The sequence below is a fragment of the Nicotiana tomentosiformis genome, chromosome 5 (assembly GCF_000390325.3).
Source record: "Nicotiana tomentosiformis chromosome 5, ASM39032v3, whole genome shotgun sequence".
NCBI lineage: Eukaryota > Viridiplantae > Streptophyta > Magnoliopsida > Solanales > Solanaceae > Nicotiana > Nicotiana tomentosiformis.
In genome coordinates, this window is record NC_090816.1 from 96,386,128 (window position 1) to 96,399,853 (window position 13,726).

The window sequence follows — 13,726 nt, forward strand, 5'->3', positions numbered from 1 at the left end:
AATCATCAAAACTCTGATCCTAGGTCAGATATTCAAAAGTCAAACTTAGTCAACTCTTCCAACTTAAAGCTTCTTAGTTGAGAATTATTCTTCCAAATCAATTCTGAATAACTTGAAAAAACCAAAAATGACAATTCACCCAAGTCATAATACATCATACGATATTGCTCAAGACTTCAAATAGATGAACGGAAATACAAATACTCAAAACGACTGGATGGGTCGTTATAGTATATTAGTTGGATAAACTAGGATAGTTAGATCATTTTGGTGTTTATATATTTTGATCATTTTGGTATTTATGTAACAAACAACAAATTCTTCGGTAATAATTTTGCAGTGTAGGTAATGTACTCTTTTTCTCAAGGTCTCTATGACTCTTGAGTTCACTCTTGTTTTTTATAATGAAAAGTTCATTATCGAGGATGCTCTATTATACTTTGGTTTGCCCATTTGTTGATGTCCAGTTTCTTTGGTTTGTCTGACATTCTCTTTTGATGTTTTGTTTTGCCCTTTTCGTCGTTCACTATTCTTTATTGTTGTGTGTAGGGTCAGTCTGCTTATGATCTATCTATCAAACTGCTAAAATTTTAGTTCTCCAAGAACTCACAGTTTATATATTCCATTAAAAGATTAATTTAAAATGTAATCCAAAGCTTGCATTATTTTATGTTACTTTTCTGCTCTACGCACACAGAACCGACTGCAATTCTACTTTGATGATTCAGAGAGCTATTGCTAAGGCACCATTACCTTCACTCCATGTAATTTACTCTTTACTTTTATTCTTTCTCTCGATAATCTACTTTCTCACTTGTACAAAACAAGAAGCAATTACAAATTGATGATAAAATTACTATGTGTCACAACTCACATGTGTTTAAGTATGTAGGCCACAATATTTTGAGGGGCAGTATCATTGATATCCTCTCATTAGCTGTCTTTTTACAGGTCCAAAGACACACACAAATAATATCTTTCAAAAATCCTGTACAACTTTACTAGTGGAGCAAGCTATAGAAAATTTGATATATCATACTTGTAAAAGAAACAATCGAAAGAGAAAGATTAAATGCGCTTACGATAAGTGCATAGAGTTTTATTAATAATCTCAATGATCTTGTAACTCAAAAGGATTGGACATGGAAGATATTTCTTCTCTTCTTTTCTTGTTTTATTTTTGTAATTCCTTTGGATATGTAGGCAAATTTATTTATGCAAGATTTGTATGTAGTGATATGGTATTCTGCAAAAACAACAGCTAATAAAAGAAGTTGAATTATTTTAATACTTGAACAAAAAATTCATTTGTAGCAATGATTGTAGGAGGCTTGAAGAAGAGTCTAGGAAAAATAGAATGTGCTGAATTAACCATTGATTTTTAGCCAATGTAACTTTTGGCCTCTGAAAGTAATACTTCCTCAAGCATGAACAACATTGAATTCACAGTTACTCAGTTTTGCATGTTGTGTTGCCAAAATAAATAGCTAAAATATGGAATATTTTCTCTTTTACACTTTCATTTATGCACTTACTTTTAGGCACCTCAAACCTTCCGGAGCTCAGCCCCGCTTCCATAATACTGCAGGTGCGACAAAACCTTCGCTTCTGCGAAAATCCTTAATTTGCCTGCCTTCACTTCTGCGACCATGTCCTCCGTATCTGCGGACTCGCCTGCCCAACCAAACCATGCTTCTAATACCTCACGTTCGCTTCTATGGACTCGCACCTGTGGACCAAATCTCGCTGGTGCAAAAATACCACACTTGAACTACCAACTAGCTCCAAAAACAATTCGAAGTCTATATAAAAACACCGCCCCTTAGGACCCTGTCCAAATACACCAACATGTCCCAAAATATAAGACGAACCTACTCAAGGTCTCAAATCACACAAAATAACATCAAAATCACAAATCATATCTTAATTCATGCCAAACCAACTCTAACCAACTCGGAATGACCTCAAATTTTGCACACAAATTTCAAATGACATAAAGAACCTATTCCAAATCCTAGAACAACGCCTCAAACCCGATAGCCTCAAATTCAACTAACGGTCAAACCTATGAACCTTACAAACCTTCAAATTTTCAACTTTCGACAATTAAAGTCAATTCAAACTAGGAAGCTCCAAATCTAAATTCGAACAAATGTCTAATTCCAAAATTACCAAATGAACCTATTGGAACCATCAAAAAATCAATTCGAGGTCATCAAAAAACCAATCTGAAACTCTGTAAAACTTTCACAGGCATGCCGCATGGGGAGACACGCCATGCAGGGCATTAGTGGGGAAATCCAAAGAGCTAACTTCTAACAGACAGCAGAAATTTGTACAAACGCAGCGCCCCACGCGCCGCGGCAGTGAGAATTTCTCAGAGTACGAATCAAATCTTAATTTTTGATGTCCAGACTTGGTCCTCGACCCCCGTACACGATCCCGGCTTAATCCCTTGGGCTTTTACTCAGACTTCAAAGTTCCAAATAGCTTGAATTAGCTATGCAACATCTATATCACTTGAAATCACTCCAACAAGGCATAAAACATATAATAAGTGCAAAACACTACCAATTAAAGCTCAAACACAAATAAAGTGCAGTGAATTAGAGGGCAATAAGTGACTAAAACACGAGATTATAGCCTCTCATCAACATCCCACACTTAATCCTCGAGAAATCAAACCATACTTTTTATAGACATGACCTTTTTCAACAACTCTCATAACTCATCACACCAAGAATATTTAAAACCGATTAAGTACAATACCGTAACATCCTAGCCTCAAATTTTGACTCAAAAGCGCCACGTATTTTTATAACCCGCTCACTTACTCTAACCCAGAGGTCAGCGACATTACCTTCATTCATGAATCAAGTGCCCTCACACAACAATAGAGAGTAGTTCCACACACAATAAAATTTAATAACAATCAGGAACTCAAGATAGAAAGAATTTACTCACTCTCATAAACAACATTCATATGCCACAAAAGATATACCATAGGCTTGCCCATAGTGTACTACTCCACTAATTGAGCTCATTCAGTCAAGGATCAAGTAGGATTGTAATTGGTTGTAATGTAAGCTGTGGGATGGGTAGGATATATTTGGATGTAAGAGTGACTACACCTCCCTAATCACTTTAATACATACATTTCATTATTCAAAACCCCACACTTATGTCAAACCAAAACTCCACCTTCACATCAATATACATTAACTCCCCACTTCTTTAAGAACAAATACATCAAGAGCCACCACTATCAAAGAATATTTTTCACAATCATACACTTATTTTTTTCTTTCTTTTTCAATTCAAGTGGCTCTTTATTTTTACTACAATGCTCTGTGAGCTTGACCAATGAGGTCTCTTCTATCTTCCTCCTCTTTGTCAGGATCTCCTTCAAGAATTTGGCATAAGCTAGCATTTGGGAAAGCACTTCTGTGAAGGGCAAATTTACATTAACCTGTTTCAGCATATCCAGAAATCTCTCAAATTTCTTATCCAGCTTTTCTCTATATAGCTTTTGAGGAAAAGGTAGAGCAGGCATATGCTCGCTCTCATTAGATTCCTCCCTTCTCGAATTACCTTCCTTCTTCTTTTTCTCAGTTGCTTTCTTGCCTTTCTTCTTCTTATCAATATCATTCTTTAGCTACTCCCCACTTTTTTTTTATAATTATCACCTCTTTATGGATTGGAGTGATATTTTTCAACACTTACCCGCTTCTCAAGGTCACAAAATTCACTGTTTCTTTGGGATTTCTCTCATTATTAGCTGACAAAGTTCCTGGGATCCTCTCAGACAAAAAAGTGGCTAGCTTCCCAACCTGTCTTTCCATGTTTCGAAAACCAGTACATATTTCTTTGATAGCTGCTCCATGTTCCTGTATAGTTGCACTATGAGTTTCCAGCCTCTCATCAATTTTCAGAATGAAGGCCTTCATGAGATCTTCTATGCTACACTGAATGGGATGTTGAGGCTGAAACTACTGCCTCTGCTTATTTTGGTATGTTGGTGCTCTTTTTTCCTGAGGTCTAAAGTTATTTTGTTGCCACGCATTTGCATTACCTCCATATGAACTCTATGAAACATTGGGGTGCCTCTGACTCATTGCATTATAATTTCCCACAGCATTCACTTCCTCAGTTGAGGCTTGACACTCATGAGTATGGTGTCCTCTTCCACATATATCACAGGCTGCTTAGGCTCACTCTGTATCGAGGCTAATGTCAGTTTTCCTATCTCTTTATCCATAGCATCAAGTTGTACCTGCACAGATGTGTTAGCATCAACCTGGTGAATACCAGTTGATCTTGTTCTTTCAGCACTCTCATAGGGCCATTGATTTGCATCTTCAAATAACTCATCAAGAATTGTGACTATCTCCTCTAGAGTCTTCTTCATCAACTGACCTCTAGTTGCATTGCTCAATACTCTACGTGAGGCCAGTGTCAATCCATCCTAAAAGTCCTGGAGTTGCATCCAGAGTTCAATTCCACTATGTTGACACTTTCTGACTATTTCCTTAAACCTCTCCCAAGAATCAAACACAGTCTCAGTATCTTTCTAGCAGAAGTTATGGATTTATCTTCTAAGCTTTCCCGTCTTAGCTGATGAAAAATATTCATCAAGAACTTTTCTGGTCATCTCATCCCATGTTCGAATCGATCCATTAGGTAAACTTTGAAGCCATTGCTTTGCATCATCTTTGAGTGTGAAGGGGAATGTCCTTAAGTAAACTACATCTTGTGACACACCATTGTATTAAAAGGTATTAATAATCTCCTTGATGTCCATTAGATGTGTATTTGGATCTTCGTTTGGCTTCCCTCTAAAGACACAGCAATTCTGAAGGGTTTGAATCAACCCTTGTTTTATTTGTTGCAATTGGAGGTGGTCTCACACTTGATAATCCTTGATTTTAGATCGGTCTAGCATAATCGCCAAGTGGTCTCCTAGGAATGGGATCTATATTTCTGAATCGGTCTGCACCCAAAGGTTTATTTTGAGCAATTCTACGACCCTTCGTAGATAATCTGTGCATCTCTAAAAGTTACTTCCTCAGCATTTCATGCAGTTTGTTATCATCGTATGGCTACTTCTCTCGCATCCAAATCCACATTATCTTCACTGTTTCCAGCCATAAGTTCTTTGGTTGGGGAACGCCCAACCTTTTCTCTTGTCTCGGTGAGATTTCTTTCCTTCTTTAGATGTCGTAGTTGTTTTTCAATTTCTGGCTCATATGGTAGCACTTTCTTCGCAGAAGTTCGAGTCATGCACCAATCTAACCAGTAATCTGCACACAGTCAAAGAACACCAAACGCAAAAAGAGAAAAATAAAATAAAATAAAATAAAAAATTCTGAATAGCACTATAAACTATTTCAAACACTGTTGATTGCCAATCCTTGGCAATGACGCCAAAATTTAATGAGCGCAAAACACACACTTAAATATGCTCCCTAGTCGAATATAGTATAATATAATATCATATCCACACATATTGGAGTTAAACAGTATTATCGTAGTTTGCAGCTAGATTGCTATCCAAAATGATTAAAAATTTAGATTTATGTCATTAATACTAAAATTAACTAAGAATCTAGAGCTAATTGACTAATGACAATCGAAGCAAGGACTAAGCAAAGGAAGATATCAATGGGAGAAAATAGGATTTTGATAGGATAGGTGCAAGATAACTGTCTATGATTTAACTCTAGAAAATTCATTTATAATTTTCAAGTGAGTCTCTCAAATTCACTTAATTATCAGTACAATTATTTGGTAGAAACTCATATCTCGATTAAGTCTCAACCTTTCAATACCAATTTAAGCTCTTTGAAGATATACAAGAATACGTAATGGATTGGTCTTTAGGAGAACCTCTATCGATTATCCTCCTAACTAGGTTTAATCAATAATTCAACTAGCCTCTTTCGATTACTAAGAAGAATTAATTAACTTAACCAACAAGATAATGCAAAGATATCACAAGTTATGCCTCTCTCGATTACATGAACATGTGAATATAAATGCAATAATTAAATCATCCAAAATGATTCAATACATAAAAGTAGAGTTATAATCCACAAACAAATATCAATACACCAAATCCATCAAACCCTAAAGAGAACTACTCCATAGATATGGAGTAATTCATGACAAATATGTTTAAAGTAAAGGAAAATATAAAACGATCCAAACTCGGGCCTTGAGTGAGAATTGAATGATGAACTCATTTTTCTTTTGCTTCTCCAACTCCTACTTAGCCTCCCTAGGTCTCCAATGTGTCAAAAGACCAAAAAATAACATTTTCCGTGTATTTATACCAAGTAAGGTCATGCCCAAATGAAATCACCTTTTCCTACGCGAAATAGGACAATTACTCTGTAAATTTTGCACAGGCGCGCCGCATGGGGCGACGCGCCATGTGGGACATTATTGGAAAAATCTAAAGAGTTGAAATCTTCCAGGCAGCCGAAAAATACACACGCGCGGCGCCCCACTCACTGCGGCTGTGGGGATTTCTCAGAGTACAAATTTTTTCGTGCCTTTTGACATCGAGATGTGATATTTTGACCCCCAAACGTGATCGCGGATTAATCCCATGGGATTTTTCTCAGACTTCAAATCTCCAAATAGCTCGAATTTATTTTGTAACATCTACATAGCTTGGAATCACTCCTACAAGGCATAAAACACATAATTAGTGCAAAACACTAGCGATTAAAGCTCAAAACGAATAAAGTGCAGTAAATTGGAGTGCAATAAGTGACTAAAATATGAGATTATAGCCTACCATAAATACCCCCACACTATATTTCCGAACTGGCCTGCACCCAAAGGTTGATTTTGAACAATTCTACGACCATGACCTAACTTATCATTTTGTGAATTGGCATCCCGTTCAATGGTATAAGGCATCGAGTAGCTTCGTAATATATATTATGACTTACGTGTGTGGTCGATTTTGATTTTCAGAAGATTCAAAATTTAATTGAAAGAACAATTCTTATTTTTGAAGCTTAAGTAAAAAGAGTTAATCGGGGTTTGACTTTTGTGCAAATGACTCAGGAATGGAGTTTTAATGATTACAATAGTTTCGTATGGTGATTTTGGACATAGGCGTATGTTCGTATTTAGATTTGGAAGTCCGTAGGACAATTCGGCGTATTTTGGCAAAAGTTGAAAAATAGAAAAAATTTGAAAAGTTTCACCATGAGTTGACTTTATTGATATCGGGGACAAAATTCGATTCCGGAAATCAAAAAAGCTCCATTATTTCATTTCTGACTTGCATGAAATAATTAAAGTCATTCCGGATTGATTTGATACGTTTCAGCACAAGAAATAGAATTTGGAAAATTTCATTAACTCATAAGTTTGATTCGAGGTCGGATGCGTTATTTCGGTGTTGTTTGATGTGATTTGAGGCCTCGACTAAGTCTGTATTATGTTATGGGGCTTGCTGGTATATTCGGACAGGGTCCCGAGAGGCTCGGGTGAGTTTCGGAATGGTTTCGGGTCATTTCTAGGCCATTTTTAATTGCTGGTTTTTGGCTTTAGCACTGTGTATCGTGAGGAATTTATGATGCACAGGGTTGACTTTGGAAGCTATCTCGCAATATGTAATAAATTTGGAGATGATCCAAAAATTAAAGTTATAGTTCTTTGTGTCTAGTTTTCATAAAGGTAAACCATTTATCCTTTGGACATTTATACAGAAAGTTATTATCGATTTACTGAAGATTGGTATTGCAGTCCTTTGGCCTGGCAGTATGCATCACAAGAAATTTCTGCTACACAGGGCTAACTTTGGAAGCTTATAGCAATCTATAAGGAATTTGGAGATAATTAAGACATAAAAGTTGTATCTCTTTGATTCTAGTTTTCAGAATGGTAAACGATTCATCACTTGGACATTTATACAGAAAGTTATGATCGATTTACTGAAGTCTGGTACTGCCTTTTGTTTTGGCTAGAAATAATGAGGCAAGTCGTATTTCACAGATGTGACTTGCCTGGAAAAAAGCTTATATTCAGGAGTTAGCCATTTTTATTCATTCTTGACGATTTTAGAGCTCAGGAGAAGCAATTTTTGGGAGATTTTCAAGAGAGACATTGGAGTAAGAATTTCTAACTCAATTTTGGTTAAATTACCCGAATCCATTGTTGTTTTTAATATTTAATTGGTGTTTTAAGTTGAAAAAATTGTGTAAACCCTTAAGGTTAAGATTAAGGATTTGAGGGCCGAGTTGTTATTGGAATTTAGTAATTTTGGTATGGTTAACTCGTATCGGAATGAGTGTTCGAATTTCGTAAAAGTTCTGTCGGGTTCCGAGAGGAGAGCCTCACATTGACTTTCGGGTTGACTTTTTAATGTAAAATTTTAAGTCAACGTTATATTATCCGGAATTATTTTCGATGAATTTTAATGAAGTTATATAATTTATTTGGATAGATTTGAGCATCCGGAGATTCACACAAGAAGGCTATTTTGGAATATCGGCCTAACTCCATAAAGGTAAGTATCTTACCTAATCTTGAGTGGGGGAATTACCCCTTAGGCATTGAGTCTTATGTACAAATTTTGTGATTGAAAGTCGTGTACACGAGGTGATGAGTACGTACTCGGGCTTATGTGTACAAATTTTATTGGTTTAAAGTCTTAGACATTTTTATGTATTAAATTGGATAATTGTTGGTATTTATTAAATCCTCTATTTGCCATACCTCAAATACTTGTTTGTCGAATTTGTTTTTATATGATAATTTGGTGTGATTGCCACTTTAATTTTTATGTGAATTCCGTGTGTTTGTTGAGTTGACATTTCCTAGAAATAATTAATTAAATAAGTTTAAAAAGAGGCATTTGTATATTTATCTAAAATTTGGATTAAAGAAGGCGTTGTCATGTGTTGAGCTATTTTTCCATCCTTGTTATTGTTTTTAGGTTTTATATACATTGTGTGGAGCCTTGAGCTATTTGCTGTGAAATTAATTAATTTTGTTGTACTTTTGGAAAGGTTGTGGCCTACGGGCAATTTGTAATTACGAGTTGATTATGTGGTGTTGTTGTGATAATCTTCTATGTAAATTGTTGTGTGATTTGGGTTATTGTTGTACGATGTATAAGGGTGGCATTCCATTGTTAATATTATATAGGTATAAGGATGGAATTTCATTGTTGTTATGTGTGTTGGGATATTGTCTGGGCGGAGTGATTAGGAAGTCTATTAAACGGAGTGATAGGGGAGGCTATTAAATGGAGCAATAAGAGAGGCTATTATATGAGTGATAATAGTGGCTATAGGAACGATAAGGGTGGCTATTGATATTGTCAGGGCGGAAGGATAAGGATGGCTATTGATATTGTCAGGGCGGAAGGATAAGGATGGCTATTGATATTGTCGGGGCGGAGGGATAAGGGTGGCTATTATATGGAGTGATACGGGTGGCTATAGGAGAGATAAGGGTGGTTATTGTCAGGGATGATCTGTGATGATGTGGGATTATTGTGTTGGTGATTTTTATGTGATGTTGTGATTTCCTTGTGATTTTTTTTTATATCTTGTGCAACTTGTTTTGTTAATTTAGTAAATTTGATAACAGTCTAATACATGTTGAAATTATGAGTATGTGGCTATTGCCGCGCGGATTATCTTATTGGCACGTGAATTATTCGTGCGGTTGTGATATGAAATGTGAGCACGAGGTACCGTGGATATATAATGATTACGATATTGGCACATGAGTTGTCCGTACAGTTGTGAAATGAGATGTGGGCACGAGTTGTTGCGAGTAAATGATGATTTTATTATTGGCACGTAAGTTATCCGTGCGGATATTATATATTGATATTTTGGCACGTGAGTTGCCCGTGCAGTTGTGATAAAAATATGGGCATGAGGTGCAGTGAAAATATAAAAGTGGGTTGAGACCCGTATTACGAAAATATGAAAGTGGGTTGAGACCCGTATTTTTATGATTATGAAATAAGGTGTCATAGGGTGACTTTTATTTGAAAGAATTATATTCAAAAATATTATTTGAAAGAATTATATTGAAGGATATTTATTTGAAAGAATTATATTCGAAAGATATATATTTGAAGGGAGTATATTCGAAATATATTTATTTGAAAGGATTATATTCTAAAGATTTTTATTTGAAAAACTTATAGGTGAAAGATTTATATTTGAAGGACTTGATTACTTGGTTGTACTTGTGTTCATTATTCATTTGAGCAATATTTATGGTGTTCTTGTGGCCTTGTTGTTTGTATCCTTGATTGATTCTTGTTGCCATCATTGCTATTTGTTTCCTATTATTTTGTATGCTATATTGCACAGGTTATTAGACCAGTGAGTGTCTTGACTGTATCTCGTCACTACTCCACCGAGGTTAGTCTTGATACTTACTGAGTACCGACCGTGGTGTACTCATACTACACTTCTGCACATTTTTGTGCAGAGCCAGGTACTGGAGATATTGGACTTGAGCAGAGTTAGTGTGTTGATAGCAAGGATTCAAGGTGGGGCTGCTTGGTCATCGCAGTCCCTTGGAGTCTTTCCATTTTATTGTACTGTCAATTATTATTCAAACGGTATTGTATATTAGATCCTTAAGATTATTTCATGTATTCAGTTAGAGTTTGTGACTTGGTATTACCAGTCTTGGGAGGTTGTTTGAATATTTCCGTTGTTGGTTTTGACACTTGTATTGAATTCAAAAAAATTACTTGAATTGTTATTATGATCAGCTTACTTAGTCTTAGAGACTAAATGCCATCACTACGCATGTGGTAGGATTTTGGATCGTGACAAACCCGTCTCTTCTTCGTAGATAATCTGTGCATCTCTAAAAGTTGCTTCCTCAGCATCCCGTGCAGCTTGTTCTCGTCGTAGGGCTGCTTCTCTCGTAGCCAAATCCACATTATCTTCACCGTTTCCAACCATAAGTTCTTTGGTTGAGGATCACGAAACCTGTTCTGTTGTCTCGGTGAGATTTCTTTCCTTCTTCAGTTGTTGCAGTTGTTTTTTAATTTCTGGCTCGTATGGTAGAACTTCCTTCGCAGAAGTTTGAGTCATGCACCAATCTAATCAGTAACCTGTGCACAGTCAAAGAACATCAAACGTAAAAAGAGAAAAACTAAAAGAAAAATTCCTGAATTAGCACTATAAACTATTTCAAACACTGTTGATTGACAATCCCCGGCAACGGCGCCAAAATTGGATGAGCACAAAACACACACTTAAATATGCTCACTAATCGAATATAGTATAATATAATATCATATCCATAGGGATTGGAGTTAAATAGTATTATCTTAGTTTGTAGCAAAATTGCTTTCCAAGATGATCAACAATTTAGATTTATGTGATTAATACTAAAATTAACTAAGAATATATAACTAATTGACTAATGACAATTGAAGCAAGGACTAAGCAAACAAAGATATCAATGGGAGAAAATGGGGTTTTGATATGATAGGTGCCAGATAATTGTCTGGAATTTAACTCTAGTTAATTCACTTCTAATGTTCAAGTGAGTCTCTCGAATTCACTTAATTATCAGCACAATTGTTTGGTAGAAACTTCTCTCTCGATTAAGTCTCAACCTCTTAATATGAACCAATTTAAGCTCTTTGAAGATACGCAAGAATGCGTAATGGATTGGTCTTTAGGAGAACCTCTCTCAATTATCCTCCTAACTAGATTTAATCAATGATTCAACTAGCCTCTTTCGATTACTAAGAAGACTTAATGAACTCAACCAACAAGATAATGCAAAGATATCACAAGGTATGCCTCTCTCGATTACATGAACATGTGAATATAGATGCTACAATTAAATCATCCAAAATGATTCAATACATAAAACTAGAGTTATAATCCACAAATAAATATCAATACACCAAATCCATCGAACCCTAAAGAGAACTACTCCATAGATATGGAGTAATTCATCACAAATATGTTTAAAGTAAAGGAAAACATAAAACGGTCCAAACTCGGGTCTTGAGTGAGGATTGAATGATGCACTCCTTGTGCTTTTGCTTCTCCAACTCCTCCTTAGCCTCCCTAGGTCTCCAATGTGTCAGAAGTCCAGAAAATAACGTTTTCTATGTATTTATACCAAGTAGGTTCGGGCCCAAACGAAATCACATTTTCCTACGCGAAATAGGACAATTACTCTGTAAATTTTGTATAGGCGTGCCGCATGAGGCGACGTGCCATGCGGAGCATTAGTGGGGAAATTCAGGTGCAGCGCCCCACGCGCCGCGGCTGTGGGGATTTCTCAGAGTACGGATATTTTCGTGCGTTTTGACATCCATATGTGATTTTCGACCCCCGAACGCGATCACGGCTTAATCCCTTGGGCTTTTACTCAGACTTAAAAGCTTCAAATAGCTTGAATTCATTCTGTAACATCTACATAGCTCGAAATCACTCCTACAAGGCATAAAACATATAATTAGTGCAAAACAATAGCGATTAAAGTTCAAAACGAATACAGTACAGTAAATTAGAGTGCAATAAGCGACTAAAATGCGAGATTATAGCATGCCATCAAAATTTCCTCTCCAAATCGCCTCCTACCGAGTCTAGGTTTAAAAAATAAGAGAATGAGTTCAAAAATCACGTCTCCTAACCCTTTAACCAGCTGCAAATATCGCATTTGTGACACTTGCGAACCCTCGCAATTGAGGACCAAAGCTCTCATTTGCGAACCCTGACAACCTCAGCATTCATCGCAATTGCGATAGAGGCTTTGCAATTGCGAACTGGAGGGCATCGCAAAAGCGAACTATTGTTCGGAAATGCGAACAAAGGTGAAATCTACAGTCTTCGCAATTGTGAATGGGGCTTCGCAATTGTGGCATCAGAGCCCCCACTGTGACCTTTGCAATTGTGATGTTGGTGCTCGCAATTGCGATATCTGAGCACCGATACTCTAATTTCAGTCCAAATCCATTCTGAAACATGTCTGGAACTCATTCGAGCCCTCGGGACTCCAAACCAAACATCCACACGAGTATAAAAATATTATACAAACTTGCTCGTGCGATCAAAATACAAAACTAACATCTAAAATTACGAATCGAACACTAAAACTCATGAATTTCATTGTAAAATTCAAGAATTGCTAAAATTATAACTAAACATCTTAATCCTATCTAATCAACTCCAAATGACACTAAATTTTGCAGGCAGATTCTAAATACCATAATGGACCTATTCCAAGTCTCAAAATCAAATTTCAAGCTCAAAATCTAAAAGTCAACCTACGGTCAAACTTTTCAACTTTGAATTTCCAAACTTCGGCAAATTAACACAAGTCAACCTACGGACTTCCAAAATCAATTCCGGGCATACACCCAAGTACGAAATCATGATACGAAGCAATCAGAGTTATAAGAACACAGTTTCGGGGTCGTTTATACAAAAGTTAAAGTTTGGTCAATATTTTCTAATTTAAACTTCTAAGTCAAGATTCAAAGGTCCAAATCAACCTAAAAGTTTTTCGGAACGAAACTAACCAACCTACAAGTCATAAAACTATAAACACACATATGTGAAGCATAAAAAGGGGTAACAGACACAATTACACAAAACGACCGATCGAGTCGTTACACCCTAAGTTTACTAATACAAATGGTTATCATACTGAGACTACAAATGATTGAAAGATTGAATATCTTCATGTTTCCACAATTACA